Source organism: Schistocerca cancellata, chromosome 3 (assembly GCF_023864275.1).
Source record: "Schistocerca cancellata isolate TAMUIC-IGC-003103 chromosome 3, iqSchCanc2.1, whole genome shotgun sequence".
NCBI classification, from domain to species: Eukaryota; Metazoa; Arthropoda; class Insecta; order Orthoptera; family Acrididae; genus Schistocerca; species Schistocerca cancellata.
Window position 1 is genome coordinate 585,217,990 of NC_064628.1, and position 19,775 is coordinate 585,237,764.

The following is a 19,775-nucleotide window of genomic DNA, read 5'->3' on the forward strand; positions in this document are numbered from 1 at the left end:
TCTCTTTCCTTATCTCTCTGTTTTTCTCAAAAAAGAAATATATGTAATAAGTGAACATAAAAAGACATAACAATAATATTAGAAAAATCAAATTTTTGCTTTGATCAACACTGCGTAATGAAGCAGTTGTCTGCCCTTTTTCGCATCTCTGCGTACCCATTATTTCCTCATGAAGTGAACACATTTGGAAAAATACGTTAACGTAATTTAAGCAACAGTGGGTGACAACTTCCTGCACGTAGAATGAAGCTCATGCTGTGCCGTTTTGTCGATAACTGTGATGTCACTGTGTGCACTTGATATGATCCCAGCATCTGAACAGAGGTAAAAGGAAAAAGGTATGCAGACTGCGAAGTATTGTCCCTCAGGTATCAAGTATTCTTGTCGCCTGACTGATGCTAATTGGCAAATGTTAGATAATTAAGCCAGCGCTGACTGACTAGGATATGGTTTGATGAAACATAATTTGCGGGTGGATCAGCGCCGCTATTCCTCCCTCAGCTTAAGCCTGGGCATTCAAGACAACTAAGGATCGTTGTGTTTAGTTCAGAACCGACCCAGATTCATTAAAATAGGACTTTGGGGCTGTCAATTTCTGTGTGTGGGTATTTATCGTTACAATTTTGAAATAGCCTTGATCAAATATTGCTTGAAAGTGATCAGGGTATTTGAGAAAGTAAAGAATACCAATCATTGAAATTCATTTTATTAATGGTTTATGAACAAAATTTGAAAAAAATTGAATAAAAGTCAAATGTTTTGTGAAATGATTTGACTAAAAGTAAGAGGAAAAAAAGTTAGAGAACCATTTAAAGCGCCTCACACACTCTAAATGTCGACTGAGGATTTGAAGTTCAATGTTAAACTTAGAGGCTTATAATTTTAAAGAGTACTTGTCGTATTTGCTGTGCATTATTTCGAAAATATTTGATCATTTTTTCAAGAATTTTTATTAGAGTTTTCAACAAGGTTATATCATCAGAGCTCCAGTGTACCAAACGGATGAAAATGGTTTGCTAAAATGTTAATAGTGTACGGTAATTGCGGATGTAGTACGGATGCGGATAGCATTTACTTTATCCGTGCATACCTTTAACTATAGTTAACTGTGTTTAGGAATAGTTCGCATATTTCTGTCATGTACTACATCTTCTCTGTATATCAAATGGTTCAAATGGCTCTGAGCACTATGGGACTTAAAATCTATGGTCATCAGTCCCCTAGAACTTAGAACTACTTAAACCTGACTAACCTAAGGACATCACACAACACCCAGTCATCACGAGGCCGAGAAAATCCCTGACCCCGCCGGGATGTCTGTATATCAACAGATGTCGTAACTACATGGGAATATAAGATGCGTTTGAATGTTTTTATACAAGTTTCACCGATATACGGGGTATAATTTGAATGTCTCGTACAGTCAATAAATTATGTGAAATTTCGGGATGTAAATTCAGCAACTAAGTACACGTTATTCTTGATGTTGTTGTTGTTGTTGTCTTCAGTCCCGAGACTGGTTTGCTGCAGATCTCCATGCTACTCTATCCTGTGCAAGCTTCTTCATCTCCCAGTACTACTGCAACCTAAATCCTTCTGAATCTGCTTAGTGTATTCATCTCTTGGTCTCCCTCTACGATTTTTACCCTCCACGCTGTCCTCCAATGCTAAATTTGTGATCCTTTCATGCCTCAGAACATTCTTGATACTACAGTATTATTGTTGTGGTCTTCCGCCAGATGAATGGTTTGAAGCAGCTGTGGCCGTTAGTTTATCCTGTGCAAAACCCTTCATGTCAACGTATCTACTGTAACCTCCTTCCGTTTGGACCTGTTTACTGTAGTGAACCCTTGGTCTCCCGCTAAAATTTCTAACTCCTACCCCTTCGACACACCCACACACAGCCGGCCGAAGTGGCCGTGCGGTTAAAGGCGCTGCAGTCTGGAACCGCAAGACCGCTACGGTCGCAGGTTCGAATCCTGCCTCGGGCATGGATATTTGTGATGTCCTTAGGTTAGTTAGGTTTAACTAGTTCTAAGTTCTAGGGGACTAATGACCTCAGCAGTTGAGTCCCATAGTGCTCAGAGCCATTTGAACCATTTGAACACCCACACACACATAAACACACACGCACACGCACACGCACACGCACACACACACACACACACACACACACACACACACACACACACACACACACACACACACACACACACACTTCCCTACTTTACCAAGCTGTAGAGTCCTTGAGAAATCGAGTTTCGTTCATGTTGTTCCGCGATATGGAAACTGTGACTATTTAAAACATAAAAGACCAATTAAAACAATTATCAGTCTAACTCAATTCTATTTTCTTCGACGAGGTGTTTCAAGACTTTCTCAATGATGCACCTGAGTACGAGAAGTAAGCTGTCGAAAAGCGATGTAGAAGAAATTGAATTATACTGACAGAGATAATTGCTCAAATTTGTGTTTCAGGACAAAGATCTGCACCGCTTTTAGGTTGTTCAGTCTGTTGTTGTGTGGTCTTTCCGAAGACCTATATTTCCTTCTCAACTTTTACCCACTCCCCTGCCTCTCGCCCCACACACGTGTTGAGCCGTGTGGAGCGATCAGCGATACTCCCGCCGCCGGTATGGGTCATCTTTCCGGTGGTGTGCGCAGAGCGCGCGGTGGCGCCACCTTCCGGGCCGATCGGGAAGCGAGGGGTAAGCTCTAGCAAGTAGCGAGGATTTTGCTTTGGGACGCCTGGCGGTAACGTCGTTTGCCAAGTCTGGCGGACAGTACAGGTGCCGTGCGAGGCAGCAGGAAGAGCACATCTATAAGGGGCTGTTTACCCGGGTGACGGCGCCGTAGGAAATATACCCGGCGTGGGAACAGTCACGTTGCTGGGAAGCCGTTGGTGTATTTCTCTTGCTACATGTCTCCTGGCACCGCGATCTGCGGCGGCTGGCTTCGTCGAAGAAGCGAGAGAGCGAGGGCCTTGCTTGTGGTGTAAATTGTGGCCGGAATCGACTACTGGGTTCAGCGCTGTTGACTTAATTTTCTTGGCCGGCCGATGCTGCTCTTACTGAGGCTGTCCTCGAATGTGTTAACTTCAACTTGCTTAGTAAACAAGGTTCTAGTGAGAGCTGCATGTGCTGTGATGATTAACATTTACTAGTGCTTGGAGTGCTGATACATTCTGTTTGTAGATTGCTGCTGTCAGTGTTAACCGTCACTGAAAACAGAAACAGTTTGGCTGGTCCTTGTCTAAGTGCCGCCTGGTTATTGTATTAAAATCACACTACGGAGTTAAGCTGGCAAATTGTTATAGATATACATGGATAAAAATTTTTCTGGATGTATTTTGCTGCGAATTGCAATAACAGTACTGTTACGTTTCTATCTGAAGTGATAGTGTGTCTGAGAGACAAGTGTCTAATTCTAAGTGAGTAGTTTCATAAATTCGTATAAGTTACTTAGAGGCCAGTTGCTATGGTGTGTTTAAATAGTTTGAAACTGATTCTATTAATTAATGCTGTTGCCTGTACTCTAAATTACTTTGGTAGTATCAATCACTGCAGTAACGAAAACTACATTTCCTCGTTTAATTTTAGTAAATTGTTCTTCAGGTTGATCATAGCTTCTGAGTAAATAATTTTGACTCATTTTACTAAATGTGTAATAGGCCATAAGTGCCGTGGTTTATGAATGTTTAAATTTTGAAGTAACTTGCTGTCATCTAAATTGTGATTTTAAAAATGTGTTGATGTTTTTATTTGTAATTTGTCTTGTTTAAAATGGTTCAACTGGCTCTGAGCACTATGGGACTTAACTTCTGAGGTCATCAGTCCCCTAGAACTTACAACTACTTAAACCTAACTAACCTAAGGACATCACACACATCCATGCCCGAGGCAGGATTCGAACCTGCGATCGTAGCGGTCACGCGCTTCCAGACTGAAGCGCCTAGAACCGCTCGGCCACTCCGGCCGGCTGTCTTGTTTAAATGTGCCAAATAAATGTTCAGTGCGTCTATGGTGATTGCCTGATGTGTTACTTGGTGCAGTCCTACCACCGCGCCCGCTCAGAGCCATCTGAACCTACCACCCCGTAGCCTATTGTACTGAGCTTGTGTCGCTGTATAAAAGAAGAATTCCATGCTGTGCTGACACATCACGTATGTCTACTACCAAACAGACATTTTATTGATGCTTCAGGATGTGTCCTACCATGCAGAGCTGGTTCTTTTACACATTGTATCACAATGTTTTTTTTTTCTGCTGTGTAGCACCACATTTCAAAAGTTTCTGTTTTCTCTTCTTCTGTTCTATTTATCTTCCACGCTTCACTTCAGTGCAAGGTCTTTTTCTAAACAATACTTGATACTCTTTTCCAACAAATTTCTCTTTTACAAAAAGTCTTTTCTAGATGTTGCCATTCTGCATTTTATGTCGTTTATAATTTCGGTCATTGTAGGTTATTTTACTGATTAAACAGAAAACTCATATACTGCTTTCAGTCTATCATTTCCTAACCAAATTCCCTCAAGCATAATCTGATTTCATTCGACTATATTCCATTACTCCCGTTTTATCTTTGTTAATATTTATGTTGAAAGTTCTTGTCAACACTACATCCATTCCCTTCAGCTGATCTTCCAGTCTCTTGACGTCCGTGGCATCGGCAAACAAAGAGTTTATTTCTTCTTCGTGAACTTTAATTCCCATTCCAAATTGCTGCTTACTTTCCAATAGAATATGCATTTTTTTTTTTTTTTGCACCATGCTCGATGAAGTTAATACACAACAGTTTTCAGAAATAGTCAGCTTCAGTGCTGGAAGAAGATGGGAGTAAACAAGCGTTGGGTACATGGTTGCCTGCGCGCCACCAGAGCAGGTAGCAGGTTGAGCCAAGCCAGCCGATGCGGTGTGGTGCGGTACTGCGCTGCGAGCCACGGCGCGCTGCGGCCCCGTTCCCGTTCTACCCCGCCCCTTGCGCCGCCGTATAAATCAGATTCGCAAATGTAATTTAAACAGTTTTTCTGATATAAAACATGGCAGAGAGCGTGCGCGCGCTGGGCTAAAATCCACCGAGGCTCCAATTCATCTCGCGTCGCAAAGTTATTTTCTCTCCTTCTTTTCCTTCCTCGTCCTCTCTTGCAGCGTGGCATGTGCCAGAACCCTCGCGAGACGAATGAAGAAGTGACGGAACTGAAGTTTTCGTTTTACAGAAAATATAAAAAAAAATCTGGAAGAGAGCACGTTGCGAAGTGAATACTGCCGCGCCGGTGTTCATAATATTGGAGTGAGCGGGAGTCCCGAGGTCGCTGGCAAATCAAACAATTCGTTCACTGCCTCTCAGTTACTGGCTGGCACAGCTCAGACGCTTTGCTGTCCTCACCTTTCGCCAGCCGTGTATGTCAAGCTCGAGCAAAGGCACTTTTTTGTACGTTTTTATTTGATTCTCGATCCTTGGAAACGGAAAAGACGTTCTGTCGATTGATGGACGTGGAATTTACTACAGTGGTTAAAAGTTATCCTCCACCAGTGACATCAGATCAATATATCTTCTTTCTTCAGAAGCGTAAAAGGTACAGCTCGTCGTACGCTGCACTGCCTTGTATCACCTCCAACACACACACACACACACACACACACACACACACACACACCATCACGTTCCCACAAGAAACTGTACAGTTTGTCTCGAACTGGAGATAGTACTGATCAATAATAAAAGAAAATTTCCTGTAATTATGTGTCAGGAAACCAACACCAGTTAACCCTTTCATGGATAAAATTCATTTTTTATAGATTTTTAAAATATTAAGGTGATAACAGTTTCTTTTCTGTCCCATTATTATATTTTCACCACCAAAATATTTTTTAAGTTCTCCATTTTTTCACAACAGGAAGTGGAACACACATGTCCCATGAACCAACGCAAGATACCTTTTCTGCTGACTGACTGATTTTGTAATTTTATTTTTTTAGCCATAAACAGGATTTTCCAGAGGATAAAATAACTACAAATTACACATGCATGTAATCTTTTTATTTGTGTAGAGCCAATGTAAAAAAATAGTCATTACATTTCAGTTTCCATGATACATGATCAATACTTACAAAACTTTACATGCCATGAAACTTGGAAAAACATGGTGTGGCACAGAGTGGTACACCACAAGCAGTGCAGACAACTTTTGTTCTCTTCTCTTTAGAGTTTGTGCTGCAGAATCTGCATCGCTTCCTAGTGCCACTGTCTTTCGGTACATGTTTGCCTACGTTCACGAGCCGGACGTCATCTGGCACACTAGAGACTCCTCTCTTTGCTGGGAAGAACGTGGGCATTGATCCCCTCTTTTTCCCGGATGAATACCCATTAATCAATAGTCTTGCTAATCTCTACAAATAATGTCTGCTGGGACACATGTGTCAAACTAATTTTATTTCGACTACAAGATAGTACAGTCGCTGAGAAGTACATTACACACTGTATTTGTACTAAAAAATGATTATTAAGTTAATAATAAGATGAATTACTTACTTCAGACATCGCTGGAAAGTGAGAAATGATGAAAACTCAAGAATGACACAAATAAGTGGCGTTGCAGCGGCCATATACACACGCCAGTCAACAAAAGTAGTCACCGCTTCTCTATTGCCTTTGCAGTGCAGTCCCGATTTTTTTCTTAGGTTCAGGACAGTCGTCCCTACATGGCAGCACCGTGCAGAGTTGGGTAACATATATCCCGACACTCGAACTGGCGCTCAAAGTTAGTGGGACATATATATGACCCATCAACCACGAAAGGGTTAAGATATGGACCGTTATACTGGGTGATCAAAAAGTCAGTATAAATTTGAAAACTGAATAAATCACAGAATAATGTAGATAGAAAGGTTCAAATTGACACACATGGTTGGAATGACATGGGGTTTTATTAGAACCAAAAAAATACAAACGTTCAAAAAATGTCCGACAGATGGCGCTACATCTGATCAGAATAGCAATAATTAGCCTAACAAAGTAAGACGAAGCAAAAAAGATGTTCTTTACAGGAGATGCTCAGTATGTCCACCATCATTCCTCAACAATAGCTGTAGTCGAGGAATAATGTTGTGAACAGCACTGTAAAGCATGTCCGGAGTTATGGTGAGGCATTGGCGTCAGATGTTGTCTTTCAGCATCCCTAGAGATGTCGGTCGATCACGATACACTTGCGACTTCAGGTAACCCCAAAGCCAATAATCGCACGGACTGAGGTCTGGGGACCTGGGAGGCCAAGTATGACAAAAGTAGCGGCTGAGCACATGATCATCACCAAACGACGCGCGCAAGAGATCTTTCACGCGTGTAGCAATATGAGGTGTTTTTTTGTTTTTGTTTTTTTTTTTTGTTTCTAATAAAACCCCATGTCATTCCAAGCATGTGTGTCAATTTTTACCTCTATATCTACATTATTCCGTGGTTTATTAAGTTTTCAAATTTATACTGACTTTTTGATCACCCGATACTTGCGACGATTAATGTATTGTATTCATCGGTGCCGATAGGATAGACAGATGCAAATCCTCGACCAGTCATGAAAGTGAGACACCAGGACCTCTTCAGTATCAATGTCTGGGCAGGAATTGTCGGTGACAGGTAGACAGATTATCAGGTGCAACGTATCACCGATTTCTGCGCGATGAATAAGCACCGCTATTGGAGAACGTTACCCTTGCAGGAAGAAAACGCCTATGGTTTAAGCAAATTTTTTGTGGATCGTGCAACAGTACATGGTGAATTGGCCAAGAGCGATCGATAACATGGACTTTGCGTTCGACGGAACTGAGTCCGTTGGATTTCTGACTATGGGAACATTTAAAGTCATGGCTAAACTCCCAACCCTTTGAAAATGTGCAGGCGTCACGGGGGCGTGAGACCAATGCATGTGATGCAGTCTGAATAGAGCCAAGTGTATTTGAAAGAGTGCGTGATTCAGTGCGAAGAAGGGCTGAAGGATACGTCAGGGTGCGTGCCTATATGATTTCTTGTGTCATTGTCTCAACTTTTCTTTTATTTGCGGCAAATACTACCTCCTGTAGGAGAATGTGACGCTTTCTTTAAACACTCTTTATCTCACTAGCTTACACATATGGAATCTTTATCGAGCTGCTGAACCCGACTGATGCACAGCACGTTTCAATTTGACGGAATAGTAGTCAACATTTTCATTCTCTGTCGAATGTCGTCGGGCCGCCCGGGATTAGCCGAGCGGTCTGGGGCGCTGCAGTTCTTGACTGTGCGGCTGGTCCCGGAGGAGGTTCGAGTCCTCCCTCGGACATGAGTGTGTGTGTGTTTGTCCTTAGGATAATTTAGGTTAAGTAGTGTGTAAGCTTAGGGACTGATGACCTTAGCAGTTAAGTCCCATAAGATTTCACACACATTTGAACATTTTTTTGAATGTCGTCGGTCTCCCGCCGTTACGTAACTCATTAATCGTGTCTTGTGTATCTGGTTTTCCTATGAAACCAGCACTTCCTTTTGATTCATTATTTTATCCAGTTCGAGTGCTGCGTATCTCTTCTATAGATACCGCTGCTGTAGCACTTGAGACTGTAGAGATTTACATATCCCTCCCAGTAAAATAGCAACGCATGAACGAACCAACGTCCACGACCTCACACGTAGTTCCTTTTATTTTTTTCTGCTTCTCCTTCCTAAACTACCTTTTTTTCCCCACTCTTACACTCAATCTTTGATTTTCTGGTATTCATAGGCTCTTGTTCCCTTCATTGTATCAAGAAATCGTTAACTGTTTAATACACATGTACAAACGTAAAGTTTCCGTCATCAAAAAATCTTGTTTCTTCCACAGGGCTGGAAATTGATGACGTCAGCTGTGATTTTTTAAATTGAGAAGAAAAAGGATATTCTCTACTTTTCGTCCTGACTGATTTCGTAGCAACTACTGCTTCAATGTCAGGCACTTTACCACTGTTTTTGATGTGATCTACGAGTCTTACAATTTCCGCAGTGGAATATGGTGGGGTTCATTACCGGAATATACTTAGAGTTGTTGTGTCTGTCTTCGTAGCCTAGTGATCAGCGCGACACGAGAGGAACCCGGGTCTGATGCCCGGTTCTGGTAGGAATTTTTCCTTGGTGAGAGGGCTGGAAAGGGCTCCACTCAGCCTCGTGATGCCAACAGAACAGCTATCTGACTGAGAGGTGAGAGGTAGTGGTTCCAAGGCCGGGAGTGCTTACCCCGTGCTCCTCCATACCACATCTAATCATGAATGACTGAGGATGACGCAGTGGTCGGTCGACTATCGCGTGGTCTTCTGGGCCTCGTCGCGGGGTTTCCTTTTTTCTTTCTATTTTTTGTTGCATTGGTACATCACATAGACAACAGTGCTAAAGAGTCTAAAGACGAAGCCTAGCTGCTGCTAGATCGATTGCAAATAAATTAAAACAAGAAACATAGTTGACTGGAAGCAACGTAATAAGAGAATATCCTTCTCCACATAAGATAATATTTTTATTTCTTCATTCATTCTAAACGCGGGAGAGAGATTCAAATATTAGAAAATTAGGATATTTCACGTCAGAGTCATTATTTCTCGCAGCGTGAGATACATTTTGAAGTACTATTTCCATGAAGACTCCAGTGATCCTAAATGTAATCATACACCGTGTAACTTACCTGCAACAAATAAAGCCTATGTTCATTTGTGAAAATGGACTCGATAAGCAACCTGAGCTATCAGCCATCGGAATCTAACCTGCATAACTCTGTGTGAGTGTTGTATGAGTGTCAGTTTCACTGTCATTTAAGCCCTCAACAAACCTTTACACGAAAAACTTAAAACTAACATTTGGATGAGCTATCTGACAGCGTATTCGAACATGAAAAACTACAGAAACAAATGAACCTGAAACAATGAATACCTAAGCTATCGCCGGCCGGAGTGGCCGAGCGGTTCTAGGCGCTACAGTGTGGAACAGCGCGACCCCTACGGTCGCAGGTTCGAATCCTGTCTCGGGCATGGCTGTTTGTGATGTCCTTAGGTTAGTTAGGCTTAAGTAGTTCTAGGGGACTGATGACCACAGCAGTAAGTCCCATAGTGCTCAGAGCCATTTGAACCATTTGAACCTAAGCGTATTTGAATAACAGTTTACAAGAATCTGGCTTGTACAACGGAACTTACTGGATTAGAGTACATGACATGTTGTGGTGCGTCAGTGTCTCTGTTTTGGCCCTAAGTGTTGCACTCACGTCTTTAGATGACTGCCCTTTTCCATGTGGTTTACAGCAATTCGCAGAAGCTTGCAGCAACAGCGGCTAAGCTTATTGTTACTAGGAATGAATTTAATAAAAAGGAGTTTTCTTGGGTCCTGTTAACTACTAAATAACTTGTATGAAGGGATAAGAAGGCTTCTTTAACTGATAAGCAAAACATGGGATTCTTGCAAACTCCGACTAGCAATCGCGATCCTAACCCTACAATTGCGAATTTACCTTGAATTCCATCTGCAAGCGTAGCTAAGCCATCTAAATCTCTCCTAGCCATATAAATGAAATCGGGCCTTGAGTGTGGTAAGATCTGCCATCACCGCCGTGAGGGCAGCATGACACGTCGAAGTCTCCGAGCTCTCGACCAACGCTTTTGAAATTTTGCTCTCGCAGACAGACCTCGTATCACTACAATGCTTAGACTCGCGCTCCCATGTTTCGCCCTCAGATTGTTACTATCGATATGAGTGTTTAATTATCTCCTTAGAGAATCATAGAATGCAAAGAATAACCTTAAATTGGCTATATTGTTTTCGATACTCAATGGAATATTTAATCAATGTAATGGGGAGTTCTGACACACTCCTTGCAACCGTTCACCCAGAAAGTTCCGAGACGGGCTTTTCTTCTAGCGTATAAGCGACATCAGCGCAGTAGCTACGGTGGCAACTTGAATTACCAACTGTAAACAGTAAATGTGCATTCTAACCGTTGTGAGCAGGCGGTATTAGACGCTAAGCAGTCGACGTGCAACTGTATTGTGTCAACGTTGTGTTACAAATCGCAATGGAGCAACGTTTCTAAATCAAGGGTACAAGATATTCTCCAATTTGTTTTGAAGAAGAGAAAAAGGAATGCAAAGTTTGTCCCGCCACCTTAACTCCCGAACATAAACCACTACGCGTGGACGACTGCCGCGACTTTACAGAAACGCAAAACGCGGACAATACAGGGCTATTACAAATGATTGAAGCGATTTCATAAATTCACTGTAGCTCCATTCATTGACATATGGTCACGATACACTACAGATACGTAGAAAAACTCATAAAGTTTTGTTCGGCTGAAGCCGCACTTCAGTTTTCTGCCGCCAGAGCGCTCGAGAGCGCAGTGAGACAAATTGGCGACAGGAGCCGAGAAAGCGTATGTCGTGCTTGAAATGCACTCACATCAGTCAGTCATAACAGTGCAACGACACTTCAGGACGAAGTTCAACAAAGATCCACCAACTGCTAACTCCATTCGGCGATTGTATGCGCAGTTTAAAGCTTCTGGATGCCTCTGTAAGGGGAAATCAACGGGTCGGCCTGCAGTGAGCGAAGAAACGGTTGAACACGTGTATCTGGACATGCTGGAAAATTGGCTCATGCCACAACTGGAGACCGACATCGCCGACTTCATCTTTCAACAGGATGGTGCTCCACCGCACTTCCATCATGATGTTCGGCATTTCTTACACAGGAGATTGGAAAACCGATGGATCGGTCGTGGTGGAGATCATGATCAGCAATTCATGTCATGGTCTCCACGCTCTCCCGACTTAACCCCATGCGATTTCTTTCTGTGGCGTTATGTGAAAGATTCAGTGTTTAAACCTCCTCTACCAAGAAACGTGCCAGAACTGCGAGCTCGCATCAACGATGCTTTCGAACTCATTGATGGGGACATGCTGCGCCGAGTGTGGGAGGAACTTGATTATCGGCTTGATGTCTGCCGAATCACTAAAGGGGCACATATCGAACATTTGTGAATGCCTAAAAAAACTTTTTGAGTTTTTGTATGTGTGTGCAAAGCATTGTGAAAATATCTCAAATAATAAAGTTATTGTAGAGCTGTGAAATCGCTTCAATCATTTGTAATAACCCTGTACTTACCTGGAAAATATCATCACGGTGGTATCAACACGAACCACCACAAAACGATGAAGTGCAGAAATTCACATGAAGAATCAATGCTTTGACCACATAACCGACATTCAAACCAATATGACACGCGAGTTGAACGACATCGGAAAGAAGGGTTTCTCACAGTTTCACGTGATTATATAAACGTTGTGTACGTTTTTCTCAAATGTGTGTGTGTGTGGGGGGGGGGGGGGGGAGAGGGGAGGAGGACTGGAGGGGGGGGGGACTATATAGGACACCTGAATTATTAAAATTACCACCTCAACTTTCCTCTATTTTTTTTCCATCCTCGAATCTTTTTCAACTGTCGGAGGTATTAACGTAAAAAGTGCTTCGCTTGAAGGATTAAGGTAAGTTGAGCGCTCCTAAAATAATAATATATTTGGTGTTAGGTAAGTGAAAACTTCACGAAACGGACAGTTGGTTTCAACTCTATACATTACTGCAAAAATGTTGTGTTGACAATCCATTGATAATTGTATGTAGTATTCCGACAGAAGCAATAATTATTCCTGTGTTGTGATTGTTGAAAACAATTTGCAAATGAAATAATACATAGGGCTGACAGTATAGCGGCCTGAGGAAACGAATGACGAAGAGAGAAAAGTAACCAAGTACTACTCAAAAGTGAATCCGGACGACTTTTTAGGTACAGATCAGGTAGCCGTTTCAGGCATAATAAGGTGGGTCTATAAAATGCTGTTGACAAAGCAAGATGGAATAAGTTATTAGTAGCCCTGAGACGAAAGGGAATATCATATAGTCGTAAACAAGTAATTCTGTGTCTATATAAAAACAAAACAGGTACACTGTAAGTGGGAAACCAATAAAGGTGATGTAGCACTGAAAACGATGCAAGTTTGAGGTTGCAGCAAATCACTTGTGTATCACTAAATGAGAGCGAAAATCAAACAAGCGCAAAATGGTGTAGGGACAGAAATGTACAAGAAATAGATTGCATTGCTTACGTTATCAGCGGATTCTTGAATCTTAAATTCTACTAGGTGCACCCTAATGTGTTGTTACCAACTGAAAAATACACCATCATCACGTGGGAACGAATGAATCTGGTTGCAACATATTAATGTGCTCTGTCAAAGAATTGCTTCCTGGCTAACTACAGGCTAGCACGAAGGGCGAAAGACTTGTTTGAATCGTGGTAGCGTGTAATGAATCCTGAAAAATCTGAGCAGAAGAAACACGCCTACAATCTCGCCAAAACCTTCTTAGAAGAACTGGGTTTCAGAGCAGAAAGTGTCAGCATGCAGAAACCCATATTCGGACAGCACCACCGTAGGTCAGAGACACTTCGGTGCCGTTCTCCGCCTCCCAACCAAAGTAATTTCAAATTACTGTCAGCAAGACGATGCAGATAAGTTTAGACAATTACCAACCAAATATTGCCGAGTTGTTCTTCCTACAATTCACCTACGGAATGTCGCTGTGTTATACAACAAAAAATATCCTCTGGCAAACGCTTTGGAGTGATCTACGGAGTGTTCATTAATACACCTGGTGTTTCAAAGTCATTGCATCAAACGCCGGGGGGGTTATAGATCACGTCATGGAGAACAACTTTCGTCCAGGACAAAATGTTCGTTGACGCTTCCCGGTAACAGAAGGTCGTTATGCCCCTGAGAGGTGGCACAGCGTAGGCACCCAACTGTGTCTGTAAGCGATGTGTGTTGCCTACCATCCAGTATTCCGGCCAGTGTGAAAGGGTCTAGGCAGAGGAAAACTGAAGATCGTGATTCACTTCTAAAATATCTTTCTCCACTTAGACAAACATGTTCTTGGGGTCTTCTCGTTGAAAATAAGTCTATTTGCTAGGGTAGGCAGTCATCAGCACACCCAGTTTGTAGACACAACTTGTTCGAGGAAATCACGTCGTCCAAGAGCCGGCAAATACTATATAGAACGCCCAGTGTAGCTAGAAAGCGTCAGTGAAGATCTTGTCTCTAGCAAAATTTGTACCCCGAGAAGATATCACCCCGAGACGTTTCGTACAAAGACTTTGAAACACCCTGTACAGATTTAAGTGCGTTCTCAGTGACCTCTGGTCACCTAATGACAAACTAGTCAATATGGATTGTAGACAAGTAACACTGGAAACACCTCTCAAGAAAATAAGTGTTAGTCTTCGAATTCAGATCCGGAATGAAGTTTTAGTACAGAATGTTTCGAATGAAATTTATTGTTAATGTCGAAAAGTTAAAATAAGACTGGCGAATTGTGGACTAAGCAGCCTGTCAAGTGAACAAGATTCTTCAGTCTGAAGGTCACTGCGGACAGTGTCCGCACTAACAAGATTCGTGACCAAGAGACCAGAGCCGCTCCTGCAGCCAGCCATCCGCAGTGCGCAGCGCCGCCTGCGGAGTCGTATGGCGGCCGATGGGGGCGAGCTATGGTAATAAGGCGGGCCGCCGAATAAAACGCTCAACACATCCAATAAGGCGGGAACCTGCGGGTCGCCATGGCGACGGCAGACGTAACCTCGTTCCACATTAGGTCGGGAAAATGGCTTTCCGCCCCGCTCCGCCCCCCACGTCGCCACTGCTGTTGAATATCAAATGCGAGGAGGCGGCGGTGGAGGCAGAGGCGAAGCGAGGCGAGGCTCCTAACCGACGCCGGGGGTGGAGGCGGGGGCGGGGCGGACGTCGCGGCGCTTATCGCGCGTCCGCCGGCGCGCTCGTTGCGACTGCGAGGTCGCCGACGCCGCCTCCGCGCTGCCGAATAAATTTCAGCGCGCGCCGTCCGATAAACTAAAAACGGGCCCGAGCGAGAGGCGTCGAAATGGAAGAACTTGGCTCTTCGCTTAGCGCTCGTCACACGTGGGAAAGTTTTGATGTTTTACCTTCTCTAATCTGCGTTCATATCTGAGGTCCTTTCTTACATTAGAGTGACGTTGTTCAAAAGCGAGGTAGCTCGTTCGAATCCCGGTGAACGAAGAAATTTTCATAACTAGCATTTGGTGCGTGGGGGGAGAAGAGAGAGTAGCAGTTCCTTATACTAGACCGTGCGTTAATACCACAACTTAAATCCAAGATTTTTCCGATATTTCTCTAATACAGAGGACCTACACTTGTGTTGATGATGAAAGCTTTCGGTTTTCCAGCTGGATGGACTGACTTCGCCAGACGATGAGTTATTAGCAGCGTTCAGTAAGTAACCAACATTTTTTTCCCTGGGGAAATTTTGGTTGAAAAAATGCAGAATTTGTTTGTGAGATCGTGGAATATCCGCCCTTCAGCCCCTATAGTTCAGTGCGAGGCGGCGCCATGCGTAGCCTTCAAAATGACATCTGTAACGGAGATGCGTTCCAACCAGAGGGCTGTCACTGAGTTTCGTTTGTCGGAAAACCACAGCACCAAAATATTCGTAGGCGCCTGCAGAACGGCAGTGGACAAAAGCACGTTGAGTCGCTGGGCGAGATGTCTGTCATCACGGAAACAAGGTTTCGCAAGCCTGTCGTATTTCCCGCGTGCCGGCGCACACAGCTATGACTCCTGAAATGTTGGAACGTGCAGATACTGTGAGTCCAGGTGATCGACGGATCACAATCACACTCTTCGCTGCTTAATTGGACGTATCGGTGGTACACAAAGGTGTGTGTCCGCCTGGTTCCTCCCCACGTAACAGAAGACTATAATGAGCAACGAAGGACCTTCTGTGCGAAGTTTCTTGCGCGTTACGAGGCTGGTCGTGACAATTTTTTGTCGAACATCGTAATAGGCTCTGACGTCGACTAGTAAATGGGCTCTCCCAGTAAGGTGGCGTAAGGCAGCCTCATTGAACGGAGATTGTATTGAAAAGTAGGGTTTTGTAGCCGAAAACGTGTGGAATGATATGGTGTATGGGAATCCTGAGTAAAGATGTGTTACATCCCTTACTGAACGACCCTCGTATGACCTCGTCGAAACGTCGACATGTCTAAAGACAGCCACCCGGTTTGAAGCCCGAGAGCTTGTCATCCCAGTAAACGCAGGGAAAGTCTACGTTGTTAGTGGTCGGTGCGGAGCGTTCGGTTTGGCGTTTTCGTTGACGATGTTCGATAGGAGAGCCTCAGATAGTGTCAATGGATCCACCTTTTCCATCAACCTTCATTCAATCTTTCAACATTATAAGATACTCCATTCAAATCTCCACCTGGTATTGTGTTCCAGTGGATTCCCCACATCGCTACAGGTGAATGCTTTGCGGTTTGTTCAATAAGTTTCTTTTCTGTCTCCCATAATGGTTTCTTCGGCCATGCCCGATTTCATCTCTTACATTACAGCTCGGTCTCCAACAATGACCTTGACGTCGACGGAGCCTTACATAATACTGTTCACTCACTATTCGACATCCATAAAACCATCCCCTAACAGTCTTCCACGCTGCCGATACAAGAATGAAGCACTACAGTGAGGAAAATGCGCTATGCTGTATAATTATTTAAATCTGTCATATAATTACTCATGGAAATTCGTCACAGCGTTTGGTCCCGAAGTAAGGAGTAGGCAGTATATTCTACCGGTTACAGCACGGTCACTAATGCGTAACCCCGGCTGCCGACAAACATTATCGCTCTTTGAACGTTGAAACAGACGAATTTGTGGGAGTACTTACAAACTGAATCCAAACAGCCGGTTGCTTTTGAAATCTGAGCTTTGTTCTGCTTTTGAGAATCGTGTATTTCCCGACGCTGATATGAAACCAGAAAATGCGCTTAGTATTACGTATTAGGTTACTTGCAAACTCAACAGGTAGTGTAACGTAAGTCTGTTTGTAAACGTAACAATATCAAGAAATTGGAAGGACACAATTTAGTTGTAGCATTCACATTTAGTACTTCAAGGCCATTGATTCTTAAAAAAATTGAATTTAATCTAAATTTAAAGATTATTTTGCATCTAAATTTCTTTTTCTTTCAGTTAGCATTCGGGTTCAACTCAGCAATAGGGTGTTAGGGTTTATGTATCACCGTTTAACGGCAATTCAGTAGATTATTTGTGGCGCTACTGTAGCATGAGATGAATAATTGATTTGCGATATACCCCTGTAAAGTATGAATTCATTCAGCTGAATCAGATTACAACACCCTAAAACTCCATGTAACTCATTTAATCATTTTAGTGAATGATTCTCCAAATGCAGCGAATCTCTTGATACATTCCTCCGTTCGAGTCACACAACCTATCACGCACCAGCTACATAAACTATTTCTTTACTCAGAACTTATAGACAGTATCTGATGATCCAATCCCTGACCGTGATTTTGTCTGGTATTGTCAGGAAATGGAGGAAAGCGTGAAAGTTGTAGACCATGGTCGCATGTTCTAAGTCGACATTTATCTTATTATCCGAGGGCTATTGCTTAGGCGGTGTCTGTGGTTTTCCATTAGTTTGCTGAGGACGTTAATTTCCGCTGTACTTGATGACACTGCGTGTCAGCTGCGGGTTTTAACTTCTCCTTCGCCTCAATTTCATAAATCAGATAGACATAACACTAGATTCAGCACGCACTTGTTATATGTTTGCTTCTTGAAGTGTGTTAAGTCCAAAAGTAACTGTAAGAGAAAGCTGAATTTAAAATTTTCTTAGAACATAGTAAGTCAAGTTATTCAGATAAAAATTTCCAGTAATCAAATTGATATTTCATATTATCTCTTCTCTTGACACGTAAAACAGGCCCCTAAAGTCTACACATGAACTTACATGACTGACACTCCTCTTCTGTGAAGTTAGAATAAAACTCTTGCAGGATTCCCAAATACACGTCACTGTTCACTATCGTCTCAAAAGGTAAGGGCCACATAACGCTTGTGGCGGAAATGACACGCCAAACACCAGTCTTCTCGTCATGCAACGGTACCTGGTGGATCACGTTGGATTTTCTGTCGGCCAGCACCAGTTGTTTTGGGAATCTATGTACCCAGGCAGGTGGAACCACGCCTCGTCACTCATGATGTGCCTTATTGGGTCCAAGACACTAATAGCAACATTTGTCAAAAGGCGAGTAAAGAAATGCACTCTCTTACACAGGTCAGACTCCATCAGTTCTTGCACAACACTTATCCGGTACGGTTTTAACTTCAGTCCTCAAAAAAAAAAAAAAAAAAAAAAAAAACACGTCTGCAACTTCTCTCACTCACATGGATATGTTGACTCAGTCTCCTGGTTGACTTATGAGAACTTGTTGTCATTCTCTCCTGCAGCTGCCTCTTTAATTCAGGTGTTCACACAGGTGGTGGTCTGTTCATGGGAACATTTTGGACCGATCCTGTACGCCGCCATTTTTCAATCACTTCTTGTATGGTGCTTCTTGCTGGCACAGAACGTCCTGGAAATTTCTCCTGAAACAAATTCTTTGTTTTCATAAAAGATCCAGTGCGAATGAAAGCTTCATCAATGGCAACTCGCCCGGGTAACGAATACGGTATTATCCGACACTCACACTTTCCGGCCTGGCACAAGGAGGCGTTTTTCTCAACTGGTTTCGACAACCTGCACTGGCTGCGGATGCGACTACGACGACAAAGATCCGTGCAGTGTCGGTACATCACAGGAAACTGTTAGTTCGTGCGCGTTGTGTACGACGGGCCGCTTTTACGGGGCCGCACCCTGTATATGCAAGGGAAGTGAAAATATGAAATATTAATTTTAGAAGTGAATCCTAGGTGAAAAAGGATGGGTGAAAGGAAGTGACCCGCCCAGGAATCGATCGCGCAAGCTCTCCTTTCCAGCCACATGATCTACTGCCCGACCACCAAACCAGATGCGAATTTGATCGTGCTTGCTGCACTTTCAAGTCACTGCTGCTGGCAGGTCTTCGCTAGGTGGCACATTTTCACAACGTAACGAAATGTTTATAAATTACATACATAATCCTTTCTGGTGAAGCAGTGTATCTATAAGTGAAAACCGGATCATATCCCATCCATAGAGCAATTCCTGAAATTAGCTCAGGAACTGCTCTAGGGGTTATGATTCGGTTTTCACTAATAGATACACTGATTCACCAGAAAGGATTTTGTATGTAATTTATCAATATTTCGTAGACATTGTCTGGATTCTGAAGAATTAAAGTTACGTTGTGAAAATGATGCCATTGCGACCTAGCGAAGACTCGCCAACAGCAGCAGTGACTTGAAAATGCAACAATCATGGCCAGCCGGCCAATGTGGCCGAGCGGTTCTAGGCACTTCAGTCCGGAACCGCGCAGCTCCTACGGTCGCAGGTTCGAATCCTGCCTCGGGCATGGGTGTGTGTGATGTCCTTAGGTTGGTTAGGTTTAAGTAGTTTCTAAGTCTAGGGAACTGATGACCTCAGATTTAAGTCCCATAGTGCTTACAGCCATTTTTGAACAAGCATGGCCAAATTAGTATCTGGTTTGGTGGTCTGGTAATACAACATGTGGCTGGAAACGGAGGGCTTGTAGGGTCCAATCGTGGCCGGGTCACTATTTTTCACTCCTGCTCTTCACCTAGCGTTCACTTCACAATGATGTGGAGATTCGCCTGAAACGAAACGCGGATCGGATTCCACGTTACACTGTAGCTTCCCTTTCCCAGATCAGATAACTGATTTAGGGACATGCAAACCGCCTAAGTGACATCCATTTG